The sequence below is a fragment of the Stegodyphus dumicola genome, chromosome 1, assembly GCF_044657685.1.
Source record: "Stegodyphus dumicola isolate Sdum_Otavi_A_Nest chromosome 1, ASM4465768v1".
NCBI classification, from domain to species: domain Eukaryota; kingdom Metazoa; phylum Arthropoda; class Arachnida; order Araneae; family Eresidae; genus Stegodyphus; species Stegodyphus dumicola.
This window is the reverse complement of record NC_140768.1, coordinates 126,918,839-126,939,069: the sequence shown is the minus strand read 5'-3', so window position 1 is coordinate 126,939,069 and position 20,231 is coordinate 126,918,839. Positions and strand designations below refer to the sequence as shown.

The 20,231-nt window shown below is 34.7% G+C and overlaps 1 pseudogene across 1 annotated transcript in view; it reads right to left on the bottom strand.

Moving 5' to 3' along the window:
* Positions 1 to 773: 773 nt before the first annotated feature.
* LOC118189068 (serine hydroxymethyltransferase-like) overlaps positions 774 to 20,231 on the bottom strand; it is a 29,978-nt pseudogene continuing 10,520 nt past the window's right edge. Inside the window, exons 4-6 of the transcript XR_015042024.1 lie at positions 12,329 to 12,541; positions 10,375 to 10,485; positions 774 to 2,365 (exon numbers count right to left, since the gene is read on the bottom strand). The product of XR_015042024.1 is annotated as a serine hydroxymethyltransferase-like (transcript). The remainder of the gene's footprint in view (positions 2,366 to 10,374; positions 10,486 to 12,328; positions 12,542 to 20,231) is intronic.

Sequence of the window (20,231 nt, the reverse complement as noted above, 5' to 3'; positions counted from 1 at the left end):
ATTTGTTTCATAGCATCATGTACTATCAATCTTACTTAATTTTACTTTATTTGTAGGCAAAAGTAAATTCATAAATTTTTTGTTTAGAGTTTTTACCGTTTTATCAAAGTAATGATGTTTAGACAAGAATTACGCTTATGCTCAAAATGCAGTAAAAAAAATACTCAAAATGCACTAAAAAGTGGTTTCATGAGATATATAAAATCTTATTAGCAAAAACTGTGATTTTTATTATCTCATCATTTATACAACGTATCACATTTAATAATTAAAAAGAGTTATGTGATACAAACGCCATATGTTTCAATGTTACGATAAACTAAATCGTCCCTACTCTCTCTTCCCGACATGTGTGTGACGCACGCCCCGCCCACTGGGTTAGTCTATTTCTTATAAGGTCCATGGAGAATACATTGTGACGTCACAAGCTTATTCCCATCCATTTATGGACGTCACACAGCTCCACCTTCTGAACTTTGTTGATGCAGCCTATTCCGCGCTTTTACCCCTTCCTGCAGTATCACTTCACCCCTTGTGATGCAGCCTGCGCAACATTATCGCTGTTCAGATTGTTAAATATCTAATGGATTTTCGAGGATGGAAGCTATTCCCGAGGAATACCTTCGAGTAAATTTCTGACCATTGGTGAGGAGAGCTTGCAGCCCCCCAACCAAAGACCAGAAATTTGTAAAGCATTTTTAAACTAAATATGTTTAGTTATTGTCAGAAAACAGGCGACAAATTGGATATATTAAAAAAATAAGAAATTGGTATTCATTTTGTGATTTTAATATTTATCAGTTCAAAATTTATATTCGCATACAAATTAGAAACTTCCTAATACAGAGGCTGTTCACACACTTTTTAGACGATGTATATTGTATTCACAAATGTAAATTACATAAAATTCTTGTGTTTTAAATGTTCTATTTGAAATCCCTTATTCTGAACTATCTTTCGACACCGCAATTTCCAGGATAATTATGCCTTTTGAAGTGGCAGAAGAGATATTCTATCCCATTCCTCCCGAACAGCTTTCCAGAGTCCTGTTAGGGTTTTGGGACATCGTTTGGATAATGCAGTTTTTAAAAGTCCGAAAGCACAAAAATCCATAGGTGACACATCGGGAGATTTAGTAGGGATAGCAGTGAAGGGTATGGCCTTGATACCAGTTTTTTGTTCCATTTCTTTTAAGAAATTTACAGTGGATTTTGATGTGTGACTGCTAGTTTTGTCCTGATGGAGTCTCACAGATTGATGGCACTGTGGGTAAAGCGATGGTATTTCATTCAGAAAAACTGGCGATAAAATATATTCCTGATAGTATTTAGAGTTAATCTTGACATGTTTTTGCACTCTCTTTATTTTTAACTTGCCATTACAAGAAAAACCAGCAACAATCATGAATTCCTTAGAAAAACTTTCTTTCGATTTTTTGAACCATGTACTTAAATTTTTTTCTCCCCTTTTATGATACTAAATGGCTCTTTTTTTTTTTTTTTTTTTTTTTTTTTTTTTTTGTTGCAATCATTTAAATACGCCCATGCTTCATCTATTGTGACAATTGTTTTCCATTTTTTCTTTGGCTAAGTGTTTTTCACGTAGAATTCTGCAGCGTGTTTTGCGTTGAGCGATATGCTTTGGAAGAAGACGATGCACATTGCGTTTTTTCGCTTTCTTAAGATTTAAATCAACGTTTATAATTTTGTTTACAGTGGACATCGAGCATTTTAATGATTTTGCAACTGTCCTTTGACTAGGGGGATTTTCTTTTAACATGAAACAACGTACCTTTGCAATAGTCGAAGATGTCCGTTTTTTCCTTGGATACTTGTTTGGAATTTTTCCCACTTGTGTCTCCAATTTGACGTTTTTTTCCTTTCTTGTTGATGATATTACCGATCGACGCTTTAGATATCACAAAACCATGACTCTCACATCGTTTTTGGATAACGGAGTATGCATATTTCTCTTCGGAAAGAGCGTAAATGTAGCCTTCGAACCACTGCTTTGTTAAATTCACCATTTTGAATAAAAACAAAACTTTCAAGCCACAGACGATAATTTTGACTTTTGAAAACATAGTACAATTGCAATTACTTCTTTTGCAGCAAACGAGTTTTTATTACAGCTTACCGAAATCGTCTAAAAAATGTTCGAACAGCCTCTGTATGTTTTACTTTTTGCATATTCTGAAATTAATATTCTCCTTAACCAGGAACAGGAAACTTCGACGCAAATTCGATCACTCTGTTTCTCAATTCTTTTAGGCGTTGTTGAAATTCAGGATCTTCAGCAAATTTAGTTTTGAAATCATTTACTTTAGGATCACATTTTGATTTTGCATCTAGAGCTATCTGTAGACCTAGTTTGAAAGAAAAAAGCATTATTAAATTTACAAATAATTAAGTAAGATTATTCCTTACATATGTTTAATAGGATAGCAATCTAAGCATACTATAAATGAGGTGCACCAAGAGTAGTTATTTTGGTGGATAACAGGTGTCAAAAAAATAATTATGGACAGTAAACACATCTCATTGCAGTAAGAATAGTTACAATTTTATTACTAATTCGATATAAAGTTGTTGTTTGCTTTATATCTGCATCCAATCTCGGAACAGCTTGAGTATCGGCTATCTGAAATTTTGCAAATCTGAAAAATTGCTTTCAAATAATGTATACGGTCAATTGCAAATATGGAAAAGTTGTCCATTTCTACTGTATATAGATAATAACTTTTTAAGTTTTACATCCGAGCTCGGATGCTAATTTTTCAGAACAAATTTTGATATTTCTTGGAAGTAATTTAAAACCTAATGGTGAGAAAATTTACAAACGTTATGCAGTACTATTGCGTAACTTCTTTTCTAGATAATCTCTTAATCTAAGTGTAAAGAAAATAACGTTGATTAACATGCCAATATTTTATTTCAACAGGAGCGCTTTCTGCAATTTAAACACGATTGCCGTCTTCAGCTCTTACTAAATAAAAAATCTGATGTGTACACCACATGACTTCCTTACACGGAATATTAAACAGCGTTACATTTCGTCCATATTATAACTCACAATGCATATAAATTGATATCATTTGAAGAATTATCTAATCGTTGCCATATGTTCTATTCAAATACTATAATAAATATAAAACGATGTTTAAAAGAAATTAAGCAAACAACAACACTAAAAAAAAAGAAACAGTTTTCAGAGAGGATTCAGTATTTCTCATTCAATTAATTCAGTTCTCCCTTCCCGACAAGGCAAAAATACATAAAAACTCAAAATATCTATATCAAAAATTATGAAATAAATCTGAAGCACTTATTTCCTGAAATAAATTCCACAATGGATTAAGCATGATTCGCAATAATGAAAGAAGGCGTTATCTTTGTTGTTGCGAAGCTTAGTTTCTATAGACTAGCAAAAAATCCACTATTTTGCCAAGTTTTAAATGTAAACAAACGTGTCCGCCATCGCAAAATTCATTAGGCTTAGCTGCCCTCAAACAACTTTAAAATTGTTGATAACTCCACAAATACTGTATGCAGATTTACTAAAGGCATGAAAACCTTAACCGGAAGATAAGAACAACATAATTTAATCATTTTTAAAGCAAAAAATGCACAATTTATAAACATTTAAAAATAAAGAAACTGAGCTCACTGAGCAGAGTAACAGAATGGATATATATTTTCATATATTTATACACTTTTGGTGCGACAGATTGCAATCAAAATACGAGGTGCACATCTACATGTTATAGCAGTCCTACATACAAAATTTCAACGTTCTGAGGATACTCGTTTTTGAGTTATGCGAGATACGTACGTACGCACGCACAGATGCCACGAAAAATTCTCTTCAGAATTCATTTTAAATCAGTTTTATAATTTTTTTTTTGAGTGAAAAGAGTCCTTTGTTCTGTCCTTACTTGCGGATGTCACGCAAAAACATCATTAAATTGCATTGGATAGCGGTCAAAATCGATTTTTTCGTTGAAATATGATACCCGAAATTTTTCGCGATTGCTATACTTCCTTTATACTTCGTACAAGGAAGTAAAAATGCGTACTTCCAAAGGTAATGATTTTGCAAACTTTCAAGAACACGCCAGAAACTGTTCCTAATGCCTTCTAGAATGAAGAAATGGACACTGGAAAGAACAACGAAAGTAGCACAACGAGAGATGCCATCTATGAATGGGAAATGTGATCAAAGTGATTTATTTATAAATGGAAAAAAGGATTAAAATTTAAAGCATTGATAGATGCAGAGTAATTAATAGGAATATGAAAAGCCTGAAGAAAATCAAACTCACCTACTGGCGGAATTTCTTTGGGTATGGTATGTGGCCTGCTTTCATTAATGTATCATTTTTTCTCCATTAGCATACATTACTCCATCAGGTTCACCGTATCAGCCATTCACTCTTCAACAAAGTTCAGGTGCACTAAGCACCGTCCATATGGAAAAAAGTGCAAGAAGAATCCTCCCTGTGAAATCACTATAGGCTAATTAAATAAAGAATCGGTCTCTGTAGCGACAGTTTTTCTAGAAAAGTAGCAGCTTCTAAGCCTCTCCTGATCTTTTTCGAGGATCTGCTTAGTGCCGAAATTAAGAAAACTTAACATTCCCTTTATATCAAGAACTTCACTGTGAGGTTTAACATCACGAGTCTCTAATGTAGGTTATCTCGTCCATTGATCATGTTGTAAGAGAATTATGCTTCTTCAGTCAGCACTCGGATTTTGTTGGAATTTCTTGTGGTAGTTGTGTGGGCAACGTTTGTAGCATACTGGATGGTCACCTCCTTTGCAATTTACGCATTATGCGTTTCCGGATTTCTACAGACCGCAATTAGAAGAAAAGTATTCCATCTGCATTTTGACACATCTTGGTTTATTACAATAACCACTTTTCATAGTGTTCACATCTAAAACTTTGCCTAGGACCAGGTCTTGGCTTGAAACTGTCTACCCTAATTTTTTATTTGAAAGTCTCAAGCTCAGAATGCAACAATACGGACAATGAATAAAACAATAATCTAACGTATTTAAGCTGCATTTCACAGTTGAAAGTTTAGCATTTCTGTTTAAACAATTTCTGTGGATGTCAGAACAGTAAATACCATCTTTTCCCTGAAAAGATTACGTAATTAGGGAAACGTTTGACCAACTCGCTCAAACTGCAAATTGATGAGAGATGATATAAATGTACTGCGGTTCATTTAAAGTATCTTCATGCCTTATAAACTGTGGATATGTTTAATTCCCAAATTTTCTCTCCACTGTGGCAAATATGTAATACTGAAACGTGGATACTAAATCAGCTAATATGAGATTTGAAAATTGTAGCATATAGGAAAATATAGCGTTTTAGTCTTCGAGAAACAAACTGCACTTCTCTGAGAAAAGTGCCGATACTAAAGTGAAAAAGACATGACATTTAAATGTGTTTGAGGAGATAAATTATTTCAGCGATTGTATATCGTGTGAATAAATGATTATCCGTGGAACATTTTCGGTATATTTCAGTATTAATGCGATATACATACCTTCGTGAATGAAATTTGCTACTTTCTCCATGTCACATTCTCTCAGACCTCTAGATGTAAGAGCTGGAGTACCCAGTCGAATTCCTCCGGGATTCAAAGCACTTTTATCTCCTGGAACAGTGTTCTTATTACAAGCTATGTATATGTTTTCAAGAATCTTTTCTGCTTGAGAGCCGCTTAGATTGTTAGGCCGTAAGTCAACCCATACAATGTGATTATCTATACCACCCATAAAGTATAAATGAAATTTAAAAAATAATTCGTAACTTAGCCCTTGTTCCATTATACTGATGACCAACAATTTAAAATATTTGTCAGCAATTGCGTTTGGATAACTTGTCTATGACAAAGCACACTAGAGCTGTTTCTTTAAGGAAGCAATGTCTTTGTGGAAGACATTTTGAGCGAAAATGGCTCAGACTCGCATTACACACGAAGTCCAAAACCCTCAGGCAACCATTTCATTCGAACGGATTTCAGCCTGGAATGAACTTAACTAGAGTTTAGTGATTTACCTGTCAGCAACTGTTGGGATACTTTAGTGAATAAAGGGAAAATGTCTAGAATTTTTGCAATTCTAAAATATAGTGATTGTTTTAAAGAACCTACACCTTATAGCAATGTTATTACGAATTTTATATATATGTAAATAACAGTAGTGAAATTACACGTAAAATTGTAGAAAAATTGAATTTCCACCGTAAAAATATAGTTACAAAGGCATGTCCACTTAGCATTGAACTAAATACTTATATTGCCAAATTTACGAGATATTGTGATTGTGATGGTTTTGGTAAGAATGCGTCGCCTTGGCGAACATTTGGCGATATTTTGGTTTGGTCCCTGCATAACTAATTGATACTGTAATTGAATAATTTTAATTGATCTCTTTATGTAACTATGGTAGATGATTTGGGCCTCTTCGATGGGGGTTCAGCCTCCAGAGTCTCGGTAGTGGGGACTGACATAGCAAGGTAGGGCACCGATTGACGTATGATGCTAAGGGAGTGGTGCCCCTAAGCAAAGGTGTCTCAGCGATTTTTAACTTGTTACAGCGATAATCTTTGTCCTGCTGAGGCTGTGTATAAACCCGGGCTGGGACTGTGGGGCCTGCGCTGTCACTGAGGGGTGACCCGGATATATAAATCCTCGTATGGCTTACCGGGTCGAGGGTCTTGGTCATGGAGTTATGTAAGTATACCCGGCTTTATATTAAGTTAACTGTATATGGCTTCCCTCAAATTGGAGAAATCAAAAGGACTGGAAATTCCTCGGCGGTCAGTGGTAAACTATTTAAGACCTGAGACAGTTTTTAGTTCAGAGTTGACTTCGGTGTATTCAGAGATCTCCGAGCGAGCTTCGTAGCTTAAACAGCTTGCACGTTGCATTTAGCTGTGTTTCTTGTTCTCGTTAGTTTGAAGTCGTAACTCCTAATTAGGCTCTGTCATACTGAGAACAGCTGTGCAAGTGCTTTTGTGAAAAATTCCAGAACAGTAAAGTGTTTCTTTTGGAAAAATAAATTTTATCAATCTATCATCGATTCTGTGCGCATCTAATTCATGACGATCACACATGCACAAAACAATATGCAAAATGTTTAAATCCTAAAAATTCTAGTTTTCACCAAGCATAATTCCTTGAAATATATGACTGCACGAAATACGTAAACAAAAGACGTAAATAAAACTCCTTTAAAAAACAATATCTGATGTGGACACTTCATATGACTTCTTCGAATCGCCTATTAAATTACGCACAATTTTTCGCAGCACTTCATGTAAACATATTTTCTCTCGAATTTCGTTAGAGATATATTTCTCATTCAATCAGTTCAATTCCCACTTCGCGGCAAGGCAAAAATAGATTAAAATTCAAAACGTCCACATTGAAAATTATAAAACACAGAAAAACATAAAACACCAAATACAATTAAAAACAACTAAAAATTAGTTTTACAATTAAAATTAGAGTTTCTGCGCGAAAACAAGCAATTTGGACAGTGGGCAGGGAGACAACATTTTCGGCGCGCAAAACTAAAAGTTAATATTTGGTCCCATTAGGCAAAATGGCATTGAAAGTGGTGCACCAGCTGCCTTAATTCATTATAATACTAAGTTGCAGATGCGAAGAAATATCTGCCTCGTTAGGGCTAACGCGACATACACTTGGTCACTTACATGCATACACTTACACAAATGGTTCATAATTCTATAATAATACGACATACACTATACACTTACATATACGACACTATACGACATACACTTACATAAATGGTTCATAATTCTACAACTATTGTATGCAGATTAACTAAAGTTTGTTTTAACTAAAGGCATTAAAACCCGTCATTGGAACATAATAACAATATAATTTAATCACTTTTAAAAGCAAAAGATGCACAATTTACCAACATATAAGAATAAAAAGACTGAGCTCACAGAGCCGTGTAACAGAGTGGAATATATATATATATATACGGTTAGTGCGGCCGATTGTAGAAAAAAAGGAGGTGCACAACTAGATGTTATAGCAATTCTATATGCAACATTTCAACGTTCTAGTTTTGAGTTATGCGAGATACATATATCCGTACGTACGTATGTCACGAAAAAATCTCTTCTGAATCTATACAATATGTTTTGAAAAAAAGTTTTTATTCTATCCGTGCATACAGATGTCACGCAAAAAGGTCTTTTAAATGAATGCGGAAGCGGTCAAAATAGAAACTTTAGTTGAAATATGATATCCAAAATTTTTTTGCGATTTCAATACTTCCTTTACTTCGTACAAGGAAGGAAAACAGGACAACTGGTAAAACATAAGGTACCAAAATCAGGAGAGTACTGGTACAGACATTGCAGGTCTCTTGATTTGAGATGCAATAAACTGTCTATTACAAATAGAAGTAATCACCTGTCACGTATTGCGTCTCAGTCACACCTGACGAAATTTATGCAATATTTTAATTCAGTTCCAAGGTCATGGTTTTTGCTGCTCTGGTCGATTTTCAAACAAATCATAGTTTCATTTTGCTGTCAGTAACTTGGGCGGTAAATATCAAAAACAAGCAATTCTAACAAAAAATTTTGGAAGATATCTTTTAATACTTTACCTTCATTGTTATCCCGTCCACTGCAGATCATAAAAACGGTGTACTTTTTAAGAAGTGCGATAATTTTCTTTTATTAAGTTTTTAGTTCACAGGTATTTTAATAGCAAGAAAGGAGAAATTGAATGTACTTAAAAGATAGCAAATCACTAGATTCACGATATCACCTCACCTTCTTCAAAACTATAATTTTCAAGTTCTTGGCGTCCTGTCTAATTCGCATTTGCAACCCTGTTCTTTTTTGCCTTAATCTTAGTCTCATCACGTCTGTTCTTAAACTGTTAGTTATTAATTACTTTTGACCTTTATATGCTCCGTCCTTTCAAAGGAATGTTCACAGTTCCTTTGAACCCGGTTCAAACGACATCAAGTAAGCTGTTATTGGTAATTCCCGCGTATCCAGTTGTACAGTCATTAGGGTGTTTTTGAAGCAAAAATATGCAGTACCCTCGTCGGGACTGGAACCTGGACTTCTCGAATACGCACCGAGTATGCTACCGTTACACCAGGAATGCATGCAGAAAGAAGGGAGAAAGTACCTCCCTTTTAAAGGACGACTGGGGATTAGGAGATCCAATCGCAAATTACTGGTGGTGAATAATCATCATCCACCACCTTTTAGTTCGGGCGCCACTGTAGAGTCATTAGGGTTTTCGAAGCAGCAGATGTGAAAAATGTGCAGTGCCCTCTCTCGGACTCCAACCAGGACCTGTCGAATACGCGCCGAGTGTGCTACCATTACACCACGAAGGCCTGCAGAAAGGAGGCAGAAAATATCTTGTACAGTTCCCCATATCGCAAAGATTTTAAACCCATACTTCCACGCAAGAGAAGACCATTCACAGTGTCCCGTATTTTAGATATTGGGAAACGGTATTCAGATCAGATTAAAAAATCCTTTGAAGGACATCGTAAAAAAAAGAGAGCCAAAATTCAATTCGCAACTGGCTGAATTAGCGACACATTATGAAAACTGTATTAATGAGGCTCAGGAAAGAAGTTTCACACTATAAAATGGAAAAATAATGAAAGTAAACAACTGCTATAGAAAATATAAAAAAGCATTTTTTTAACGAGTTAAAAGCCTTTTGGAATCCAGCTGCACATAGCTACGAAATCCACTTCCCAGATGCTTACTGATCGCTGATTAATTAACCAGTCGTCCCTCGTGACTTCTTATTTACTCGCAATGTGTTATTCTTTCTTGTTTATCTTTTTACCATTTTTCATATTGTTCCTATCAGTTTTGAAATTTATTCTTCAGGCGAAAGTTCTTTCTTTTTATATTGTCTTAAGAAGGAAGTATAATGGTAATTGTCATGACTATCATTTTTAAAAATTTAATAACTATAAAAGCTGGATATCGTTTATGTCCCAACATGTTCTCTCACATTTGTAGCTAGGAAACGTATGCTATGAAAATACAATTTCAATTTTTTTCTTAAAACATTGACAACTATGTAATGAATAATTTTAAATGTAACACATTTATAATTTTTTTCTTGAAGAGACTGGACTAATGCTTTTGCATTCAACAGTATTTGTTCCTGATACTTCTTAAATTCAGGATTCTGTGCTTGCTTTAATGCTGCTGCAATTCCTAATGATCAAAAAGTTATATATGAATACTAAATTTCGCTGACATATATGATAATTTTACAGTAAATCTAACACCCCAAGAAAAATTCGAGTCAGTCAAAATACTTACCCGCAATTGCATTATTATGAGGTGCACCCTGAAGTCCTGGAAATACAGTCTGATTAATTTTTTCTTCGAAATCATAGATTACTTTGTTTCCTTTTTTCTCATAATGAACTCCTATACACACAATGATAGATTCTTAAAATATTATGATGTATTTATGCACTAAATGTTTTCATTTTAGTATCAGTCTCATTATATAAAATAATACAGCAAATTTCGCTTAAAAATATTCTTTTTTACTTTTAATAACTTTTAGAATATATTTTCCCCTCATAATTTAGCACAGCTCCTCTACGACAGCAGTCCTCAACCAGAGGAGAATTTCACAGTTAAATATTAAGAATTTAGTTTATGAAAGTAGTAGTATGAATTTAGTTTAGTTATATAAAAAAAGTGCTTTTTTCAAGTTTTGGTATTTCTCAGTAATTTCTATAGTTTTTCTTCTTTGGTTTATAAAACGCATTAAAAGAAATCTAAATTTAAATGTACGTATACGTGCTTTTGGAGTTTTTGAAAGGAAGGGGATATTCAGTAGCGGAACTAGAGGGGGCTGGGCAGGCGTCCGGTCCGTGGGGCACAGTTTTAAGGGCGGAATTTTTTGAGTGAAACTTTATTTTATAATTGTTATTTGAGGCAACTGAAGAATAATAAGACTTTAAATTTCCTTACGGAATTAAATTGACAAGAAAAAGGTTTTATTTTAGGTAAAGTATTCAAAGAAATCATCTCGTGTTTTCAACAGCTCCATACTTCAGTTAAACCATTTTTATTCCATCACAACTTTTGAATGCAAATTAGGAATATCAACTAAATTATGATCACGGTGACATTCATAATGAAGATCCTCGTTAAGGAGAAGTATTTCAGATATATCCGTTTTACTTGAGAAATAGAAGCAGGAACGTGAAAAAGCAGTCTTTTTGAATTTTTTCAGCTTTTTTTTTTTTTTTTTTCCTAAACTGTAATCTTCAGAACAATGTTTCAAATATTGTAATACTATTGTCACTTTAATTCTCACCTGTTGTTGACCTGTTGTCTCACAGAGAGACATTTTCTAAATCAAAATTATTTAAGAATTGTAAATGTATATTTTGCATTTAAAAAATCTTTCTCTACTGTCTGCCTAACAGAAATAAGAGCAATCAAATTGATCTCTACAGTGTCAATGACGGTTTTTCGAACAACAAAATACTGGCAAAATAATAATATAATTAAAAAATACTGGAATTAAAAAATTTTTCTTCAGAAATAAACATTTGAGTTTAAATTTTTCTCGTGTATGTCATTTTCACATTTTTTATGGTTATGTGCAATAGTGAAAGGGATGCATGAGGGCAAGAAAGGTTGAGAACCGCTGCTCAACGGCTTAAAGGCACAAAAACAATAGTAAAATTATTAAACATTAAAAGTTTTAAGAGAAGAAAAATGGAACCAAAGAGGATGACAGAATTATGAATGCAATCAGCTTCCGATTAATCAGGGACGGATTAATCAAATTTCGAATAAACCCATCCTTGTAAAAAGGTTTTGTTGGTTTATTGCGGAACGTTGAAAACACTGCTGTCACAAACCCCCAGAAAAAAGCAAAGTTTTGGTAGAAAGGCTGAGGATAACAACAGAGATAGTAGATGATGCGACAGCCTTAAGGAACTGATTTCATTCGCAGCAGTTCTTAATTTAACTCTATATGAATCTGGAATGTGTAAACAATGTTAAATGATCCGTTAAAAATAAATTTCTGAATCGTAAAAATAAATTTAATATACAACCTTAAATCTTATGCGTGCACTGACTCCTATGGTACACAAAAGCAATGTAAAAAAAATATTCTTTCAGTTTAAAATATCTTCTTTTTGTTTTAAATGCACATTTAATTTACATAACCAAAAGAATTTATTCTCCAAATTATTCTCCACTTTAAAATCTGAATATTTCCATAACTACTTTCAAGAATTACCTTTCCTGTAAAAAATTAAACCAGCTCTAGGTCCCCGCAGAGTCTTGTGCGCTGTTGTTGTAACAATATCACAATATTCAAATGGACTTGGAATGACTTTCGCAGCCACAAGACCACTGATGTGAGCCATGTCTGCCATTAGATAAGCTCCATTATCATCAGCGATTTCCCTGAAGCGTTTATAATCTAGATTTCTAGGGTAACAACTAACACCTGCAAAAAAAAAAAATTGCTCGAATGAATGCACATCATTAATGAATAAAGGCGAAGTATTTACATGGCTTTTATAAGAACTTATTCACTAAATTCTTAGCTTTGTAAATTGACAATGTTAATTGAGCTAAGACTTTCATATGTATAACCGTTACCTCAGTTAGTTCTCTAACATCATACAAATTAAGGTGGATTATTACAATATTACAAACAGGTAAAGATTAAATAATAGAGGATTATAGCTATTCTAGAACTAGAGACTATGCTTCCTCACATGAAATTGTCCGTTCGATGTAATCGAAACATTAAACTAACAAAGATTTTTAAAGGGGTTTATCAGAAACCTACTCTATTCAAATGACTAAATTCAGAATTTGAAGTAAGATTTGAAGATGATAAACGACAGCGTAAAAAGCGTATTCAAATTATACTTTTTTAAAGTTGCAGTAAATTCTTAGCACACTTACATGAATTTTACCATTGTGGCTGCAGATAAAAACAGAGGAGCTGCTCAAAGTACACAGAAATCGTTCCTTGCATATCCTTCGACTAGCTGCTTGTTTTAATCCAGGGTTTCTCAAACTGGGGGGGGGGGCGGGGGAATTCTCCGCTAAAGGGGATTTCACAGTTTCAAGGGAGAAATGTAGTCTGTCTTTTATTCACCTGTAAAGCACTTAATGAATATTTATTAATATAAAAAAACTACTTTAATTCAAATTTTGGTATTTATCAGCATATTTTTTTAATTTAAAATACGTTAAAAAATCTAAATTTAAATAAACGTATTCGTATTTTTTCGAGTTTTGGAAAGGAGGGGGGTTTAATGATCGTATGGTGACTTCCGTGTTCGTATAGTGATGCATACAGCAGTAAATTCGCACAGAGTACTACGGTTTACAGGTTACGCACAGGTTTATCGTCAGCAGGATTTTAACCTAACAATAGCTTCCTGTACCACCTCACCATTCCCGCATATAAATTCCATTACAAAATCTGCTTCTTTCGATCCTATACTTGCCACATTTTCCCCAGATATTTTTTAATCTCTCTATACATAATACTTATGAAGATTACTGGATTAGGGTCCAAAAATTGCTTCCCAGATGACAATATATAAAGAGAATTCATATATGATAATACGGCCCATCAGCTGCTGAGTGGTAAAGTCGTTGATCCCTGATAGTTAGGCTTGTGTTCAAATCCCAAAGAACGGACTGAATCCAAAGGAGTTTGGGACTTTTTCTCTGTGTAACGTAGATAAAATGTCGTTACACAGATAATTCCTTAAATTCCTTAAAAATGTCGTGCATGAAGGAATCTTTACCGTTAGCATTATCTTTGTGTTCGTAATTATAATCCAAACAAATATATATTTGATTAGAGAATTCCCAAAACTTTCTACAACAAAAATGATAATAAAAATAGGAAATAAATAAAACATCAGATGTATGAAATGTGCACAGACACTAACAGGATGACAAGCATGAAAATAAAAGACATTTTCACCAGCAAATTCCTCATTATTTGACATCATATTTAAAGCATATAGATATTAAAGTGATTTCCAAATATATCAAGAAACCAATGAGCACTGACTTCCTAGTTACAATCTATCGCGCAAAGCCACTAAAGCACAAAAGCACTACCAAATACAACAGAGGCAACTATGTCATTGCTCACTGCTTTTTTGACATTCTGCCAAACTAAAAATTCAAATAAACTCGCATTTAGCGGGGATTTGGTGGATGAAGGTTCACCGTCGGAGATTGTGCCTGCCTCTCAGATCTGGTTAGCAAGTACGCCCGTCTCGTGGGGTTTCACTGTGAGACCACGTGCTCTTACGAATCTGATTGCATCAGCATTTTTCAATGCTATTTTGCGGTTAGTATTTTTTGTGAACGCATATATGCTTTCACTATTTTATTTGATTATTTTATTTTAGGATTATTTCGCAAAATTTTGATTTTCACTACCACGTGTCTTGCCAAAATTGCCTGATTGCTGGTTTTACGACTTTTACATGCCATTTTGCTTATCATTAAGACTATTTGCGCGTTTGAATATTTAATCGGATAATTTAAATTTTGCGCGTTTGATTTTGGATTCTTGGATCGGATAACACACGTAGTTACCCCCAAGCTTTCGCTTCAGGTGATTGTCAGAGGCCTCGTGTGTTCTTCGCCTGCACATCCGTCTGTGGAGAAGGCTATCGGGCCAGGCTCCATCCCGGGGTGCAGGACTCCATTTTATGGGCGCTGGATTTTGGATTTTTTGCGTTTATTTCTGCGTAGCGGACCATGGAGAGGCTCGTGGAAATTTACGCAAATCAGATTAAGGAATTGGATAAAATCAGAGACAAAAATGATGGAAAATTATCAGACATTGAAAACACTTTTTACAATTTTCTGCTTAGCTCACTTGAGATTGTAAATGCTTTGAAAGAACAAAATAATAGTGTCATTGATAAAACACCTACACCTAACACCGCTAAAAACTTAGATGAAAATAGCAGGGCCAATACAGAAATAGTCGGGCTCCTATTCAGTTCATGACCTGGAACGCACATAGCGTCCAGAATAAAATTACGGAACTTCATAACTTTTTACTTGTGTATGATATTGACGTTGCACTTATCACAGAAACGTTTGCGACTCCCTGCTACAATTTGAACATCGCAAACTATAGATGTTATAGATGTGACAGACTAAGCCATAGAGGTGGTGGGGCCGCGATTTTTGTGAAAAACACCCTGCAATCTTGCCTCATCAGCGAAGATCGTGATAACGGTTATGAAGCAGTTACTGCCTCAGTTTTACTCCCATTTTATGGAGTTGTCTATTTTATCGCAATTTATAATCCACCGAACAATGTATTGGATATCGACAAATTAGCTGAACTTCTCCCAAATAATAAACAAATCATCCTGGCTGGAGATCTGAACTCAAAACATACTGAATGGGGCTGCCGAAGAACCAACAATAATGGCGAAGTCCTTATCGAGTTTATCAATAACTATCCTATTTATTTCTACGCACCTTCAGTTTATACGTACCTCCCAGATAACCCTAGAAGAGGAGATATTTTAGACATTGTGCTCACAAATACTGACATTCCAATGTATTTGGATGTTAAAGTTGAATTAAACTCCGACCACGTGCCGGTTATCGCTATTTTAGGCACTAACAAATGCGAAGAAAACAAGTTTAAAAACATCACTGACTGGCAGCATTATTACACACAACTGTTAGAAAACCCTCCAATTATTAGCTCACTCAAGAATAAAGAGGACATTGATAATGCGATCGAAATTCTCAACAATAGTATCCTCAGTGCATACAACACTGCTACCAAAAAAATTCCTATTGATAAAGACAATTTCCGTTTACCCAGAGAAATTAGAGATATGATTAAACAGAGAAACCGTTTGAGAAAGAGGTGGCATATCTCTTGGGACCCAGGGGTCAAGAAAGAACTTAACAGACTTAATAATATAATCAGTTTGCAAGATTCGGAAACATCGGGATGAGGTTCTGGAATAATAAAATTGAGAGTTTTAATGAATCTGGAAATGATTTCTGGTCTTTCGCAAAAAACCTTAGGCGCAAGCCCCCTTGCAATAAACCAATTTATAGTAATAACAGAATTGCACTTACTTACAAGGAAAAAGCCGCCATTATGGCAGAGCACTTAGAACAACAATTTGTACCGAATCAAGACCCTTGTGACCCTCTTTTCTCATCTTACACTCGACAATTTATCAAAGACTGGTTATGGACCAGGGGCCAAAAATCGCACTGAATATACATCCCCGACCGAGGTTAGAAACATTATCAGAAATTTGAAAAACCGGAAAGCACCTGGTTATGATGAAATTACGAATGTTGCAATTAAAAATATGCCACTTAATACTGTCACAAGATATGTTAGCATTCTCAATGCCTGCCTGGAAAATAACTACTTTCCCGAAAAATGGAAAAAGGCCAAAGTCATTCTTCTACCAAAGCCGGGAAAAGATGCCACCAAACCGGAAGGATACTGTCCGATAAGTCTACTCCCAGATTTTCGAACGGGTCATTTATAAAAGAATTGAGCCGCATTTGGATAAGCTCCCAATGGAACAATTTGGTTTCCGTAAAAATCTTTCTACGACAAAACAACTTGTTCGTCTGTGTGAATTCATTGGATCCGCTTTATTTAGGCATCAAAGTGTCGCCTTATTCATGCTAGACGTGGCGAAAGCTTTCGACCGCGTCTGGCATGAGGGGCTCATTTTCAAGCTCATCACACTTGATTTCAGTAGAGACCTCATCTTACTTATCAACTCTTTCATACGGAACCGCAAATTCTTTGTAAACTTTGGATATGAACACTCTGAGACCAAATATCTGAAAGCCGGGGTAGCTCAAGGATCTATTCTTGGCCCTATTTTGTATCTCTTTTATGTTTATGATCTACCCAATAGTGCCGATCTCAATACGTACCTCGGATGTTATGCGGATGATACCGCCCTTGCCGTGAAGTCCCATAGTCAAGAGCATGCACTGATAAAACTTCAAGAAAAAATTCCAGCCATTGAAGAATGGTGCGCTAAATGGAGAATTGCGATTAACGGACAAAAATCCCAATTGATAATCATCGGTAAAAAACATCCCAGAATCCCTTTGGACAGAAAAATTAATATCTTTAATGAAGAAGTGCCACTTGTTAAAAAGGCTACTTATCTTGGAGTAGTTTTGAATCACAGATTTACCTGGAAAGACCACATTCACAGTATCAAATGGAAGACCTCCTATACTATCAAAAATCTCCTCCCTCTAATAGGTAAAAACTCTAGACTTTATCTCAAAAGGAAAAGACACATCTATACAGCAATTATCAGACCAATTCTCTGTTACGCATCTCCTGCCTGGGCGACTTACACTCAAAGTGACATGAAAAAACTCCAAATTACGCAAAACAAACTTCTCAGAATTATTACTAATGCGCACTTTTATGTTTCAAATGAGACCTTACATAGAGACCTACGTATAGACAGAGTTGAAGAGTTCCTTCATAAAGCCAATAGAAAATTCTTTGAAAAAGCAAAAAATTGTCCTCATATGAAACACTTCAAAGTATTTGATTACCAGATTTTTGCAGAAGACGCACGTATTCGACCGCTTGCGGCCTTCACCGCTCGAGATTCGAACTTCCCTACATAACTTTATCACGAGTGCAACGTCGCTGTATATATGTATATAGACTTTTTTGCCGTATTTTATTTCATACTCTTTTCATTTTATTTGTATGTATTTTATTATTCTAATAAATTGTATTGTTTCAGCTTATTTGTATAACCTTATTATGACATGTACTATCATGAACAACAGAACAAGTCTGATTTTCACCCTGTCTTTGCCTCTCCTGGTTCTGAGCTTCGTCTGTGTGTTTCACTGCACCTGTGATGTCACGCTGTCACCCCCTCTTCGCACTACTGACGCCTCCTTTCAATCGTCATTGCTTTCTACCGTCATGCGCCCTTTGGGCCTAAGTGTCATGAGCCGGAAACATTGCGTAAAAACAGCAATATGCCGGCAATATCGATGATGATGATGATGATGATGATTACATGAGTATTCGTAAATAGAGGTTATGATATTCTGAGCAATACAGAATGGGCAGGTGCTCATCGTTATACTTTTGACTTCCATTTCATTGTAAATATGTCGTATAATATTTCAGTTTCAATAGGTGCTCGCAACGCTTGTACTGCAACATCTATAATAAACGTAATTGCTCTGCTGACGAGAAAAATAACTGAACTTTTTTTTGAACTAACAGTTCAATTTTATAATTTTGAGCATTTTTAACAATTGATCTTTTTACTATCAAAATTTTCTTATATTACAACTTCAGGTGCTCACAAATCAAGCATTATCCAGAGCATGCTGATAAAGATATTTGTTACTTTTCATGAAAAACTTTTATATTAGTTCACGAATAGCTGAATTCCGGAAATCACGTTTTCACGTTTTTCAAATTTTCAATTGGTTTTCTATAATACAAACCCCTGTACGTAACAGCTTAAAATACTTATAAATCTAGCACAATCCTCAGCTTGCTAAGTGAAGGTAAATTTCATTTTTAATTTTCATGCACAGTAGATACATATATTCCTGTATTCTGGACCCACCTATTGCCTAAAAGCATTCATTTTCATATTTATGTATTCATAGGTCTAGTAAAACCAGGACTTGCTAGTGATAATAATTTTTAGTTTATTTTTTTATTATTCAAGCACATACATGATACTGAATTCTGTATATTTTTGGTTGCATTCAAAGTTTTTTTTATTTTTTTTTTTATTTTTTTAATTTTTTTATTTTTTTCCTTTTTTTTCCCCCCACCTTCCTTTTTTTTGTAAAGGTATTGACGTTCTTTCTTAAATAAACTATGTTATTAAAAAAGCAACAAAAAATTCAATAATTCGAAATGATGACGATGTGATTTCACACTAATGCCCAGAAATACATCGCATTCTTTCGATTAACAAAACATTTTTTTCCCAGTTACTTTTGACATCGACAAATGGCGCTACATAAGTGTGGCGCTATTTCAACAGATTCGCAGAAACATTGGCAAATCTTTCCTTTAGCTTGTGTTATCTAAAGATGATAGTCTAGCGCTAAGATTTAGTGCTGAAGAAAAAACAGTATTTAGGTATTCAAGTATCCTTTGACCAATCTGATTTTGCCTTGCGGTGTATGTCAGTTTCAGATATAATAAATACCTAAGTTTAAACTTCCAGCATTTAACGTCTATTTCAGACATAAACTATTCTTTTAAGTTGAGGCATACTATTGTTACGAGATAAAATTAAGCTGTATAATCAGAATTCCAAAAATGCAAGTGTGACTTTACTAACAAGTCGTTTGATGCGGAATACTAAAAGGAGAAAGGGACTAATGATAGCTATTATAAAATCTATGAGAACACAATATGGAGGTATATGCAACAGTATGGAGGTACATACAAAAAAATGAAAGAACAAAAACTGTTATTAAACATAGCGCAGGTCGAACATAGCGCAGGCACAAGTTGGCAACTTTCTCACACAGAGTTGAGTCCTAAGCCTCTGGTGGGGTATACCTGCAAATCTCCGTAAATTTACAAAAACATGAAGAGAGGAAAGGAATCAAATTTTCGGTTATATAATGGTTCGATGTAACCAGTATCTAAATACTTTGCAACCATTAACATTTTTTCCTTCCGCAAAGTGCTACCACAACAATCTTACTTCCATAGTACATTAAAGTTTTCTTAACCCAAAATTAACTCATTCTTCTAAAAATGGTTCCTCTGATGTAAAAGCAAAGTTTACTTGACAGTTTCAACATGAAAAACTAAGTCTATTCGCTAGATTTCCTTTGTGTGCACTTTCTAGCGTAAGTAAATTGACGCCCCTATACTCAACACGTTTTCCACATTTGTGATTTTATGTTTTTGGATATATATCATTTCAACTGAACACTAATAGCTGAGTTTGTTGTAAACATTAACTATTTATCGGAGAAAGTGCTGATGTTACCTCATCCACGCTCACTTTGGAGGATAAAATTAAATCTAAAAATGTGTAGCATATTAGTGTTTCGTCGCCCAGTGCTCGTGTCAACATTATACTGACAGGCAACAACTTAATTCCTATCACAGC